Here is a 2,559-nt window from a genome sequence, read left to right on the forward strand (position 1 = left end):
AATAAAAGGTAGACTATTTTAAAAACCCTAACAGAATAAAAAATAAAGCACAGGAGAATTTCAGATTACAGAATATTCCCATTTGGTTGGGAAAAATAAAATGAAGGGGACATGTGAGATGAATATTAAAGAACTGGTATTTTTTCTACTGGTAATGAAAAAGAGAGAACATGAAATAAACACGATACATTAGAGTGTAATTGTTGGAAGTCTTCAAGGATGCTTAGGGAATAACAAATTATTAGTTTGCTTAATGTATTTGAAAAGTATTGGAGAGTAGTAACAATCTATGCCCCCCCCACCAAAGAGTACAGAGATGAATTCATAGCTGAATAACTCATATTTAATTTGCTAAGAAATTATAACTGTCTGGGCAGCCTGCCTCAAAAGCTCATTACAGATGGGAATCTGGCTTTCAGACTCCATGCTCTTAAGCTTCCATGGTGCTGCCTGTGGACAATGATGCCTGTTTATGAGACCTAGTGAATTTTTGGCAATATATTAAGTGCTTGATGCATATTTAACCATTAGAAAAACTTCAGCATTGCCGATGATTTAAGAAGACCAATCGTAGAGCTCTCAGTCAGATACACCAGGGGATGCTTCTAGAAGTAACATCACAATGGCTGCCCAAGGAGAACCCCAAGTTCAGTTCATAGTTGTATTGGTTGGTGACAGTAGGGCTGGAAAACTACATTCATGAAATGTCATCTGACTGGTGACTTTGAGACATATATAGCTACCTTGGCTGTTGAGGTCCACCCCCTTATGTTTGACACTAATGGAGGATCTGTTAAGTTCAATGTATGGGATACAGCTGGTCAGGAGAAAGTTGGTGGACTGAGAGATTGCCAGTCAAGCCCCTTATAGTGCTTGATGTAACTTCAAGAGTTACTTGTAAGAACGTGTCTAACTGGCCTAGAGATCTGGAACGAATGTGTGAAAACATCCCCATCGTGTTGCATGGCAGCAAAGTGGATATTAAGGACAGGAAAGTTAAGGCCAAATCGTTGTCTTCCTCTGAAAGAAGAATCATCAGTACTATGACATTTCTGCAAAAGTAACTGCAACTTTGAAGAGCCCTTCCTCTGGCTTTCCAGAAAACTAACAGGAGACCCTAACTTAGAGTTGGTTGACATGCCTGCTGTGCCCCACCTGAGGTTGTCACGGCCCAGCTCTGGCAGGAAATATGAGCATGACCTAGAGGTTGCTCAGACCACCGTTCTCCTAGATGACGGTGATGATCTGTGAGAAAGGGAAGCTGAAGTCCAGCATCAGAAGTTGAGTTTTGTAGGCAACTATCTCTTGATGTCATTTTGCAGCATTTTACCACTTTATTAAATAGCTAAGCAGAACATGTGTTTGATCTTTGGGATGATGAGGGAGATGAATGGGCTTTGGAATAAATACAGCAGTTAAAAAATACCTTCATTTTTTTGGACTTCCATATTTAGCTGTGTTGGAACCCAGTTGTTCCTTAGTGAGTTTGGAATATCATGCTACAGTCACATCTCAATGTCCAGCAGTGAAACCTTGCTTGTTCCTGTCATTCCCATTTCTTTTCATTTAGAATCAGAATAAAATTGTATTCCAGGTATCTAAAGAAAAGAGAGGTACAAACACAAACAATTAGGAAGTTGAATAATAAATCCAATGTGTTGGGAACTGCCCTGCCTGGTTTCAGAAGCTGTAACTGTCCCCCCCACCCCCCAACCATGGGTAAGGCTGAGGGACCGACCTTGAACGTAAACTACTAAGGGCACAAAAGCTTATCTCCCTGGCAGGAGCACTGCTTCTGCTCCTTTTACTTCATCTATAACTGGCCCCCAATGCTTGGTCAGTTAGCCAATGACGGGTAAGATTTGCCAAGGCGGGAACAATCTAAGACAGGCACGATCACGTGGGAGGCCCCCAAGGAAAGACTTTGGGGGGTACAGCAAAAGGGGGTGATGGACCCTTACCCCTCGGTTTTGACAAAGCCCAAGACCTCATTCTGTCTTCAAGAAGTCTCCTAATCTCTTGGCTGTCTTACTTCCCTTGCTCCACCTAAGCCTGAAACAATGACGAAGGGTGGTGCAGCTCTGTGCTGGAAAGGGTGGGTTCTCCAGGGCAATCAGGCCTAAGAAAGAATATGGAAAATCCTGTGAAATCTTCTTTGTTTAGAATGTTCTCAATTAAATGATAAGGGTCGAAGCAAGAAGTAAGTTTGTTCCTCAAAGTTTTACAGCTCTTTAGCTATCTGACCCTGACTCAAAATAAGCCCTCAGCATTCTTTGTTATCTGCTATTTGATCCTTACTGCCTGACAGTGATTAATGAGCTTTACCTGTATTCCTGTGCAGATGAACCCAATGAAAGCCCATTGAGGAACAGGCTCCTGGTCCTTCTCCTTTGAGAGATCAGTCACCTTTCTTCCCCAAGCAGATCATGTCTTGGCAGACTTGTTCTCATCCGTGGCGGCGGGTGGGGGTGGCAGCCCTGCAGTCAGAGCCCCCCCAACACCAATGTAGTGAGGGTTTTTTGGAAGCAGATGCCTTTTACACTATATTTTTTCTTTCTG

The 2,559-nt window shown here is 42.6% G+C and overlaps 1 pseudogene; it reads left to right on the forward strand.

Annotated features, from left to right (window-relative positions):
* The first annotated feature begins 622 nt into the window (after positions 1-622).
* On the forward strand, positions 623-1,251 carry LOC123822125 (annotated as a pseudogene).
* The last annotated feature ends 1,308 nt before the right edge of the window (positions 1,252-2,559 follow it).

This window comes from Phyllostomus hastatus, unplaced genomic scaffold (genome assembly GCF_019186645.2).
Source record: "Phyllostomus hastatus isolate PE091 unplaced genomic scaffold, TTU_PhHast_1.1 phas_contig_40, whole genome shotgun sequence".
In the NCBI taxonomy this organism is placed as follows: Eukaryota; Metazoa; Chordata; class Mammalia; order Chiroptera; family Phyllostomidae; genus Phyllostomus; species Phyllostomus hastatus.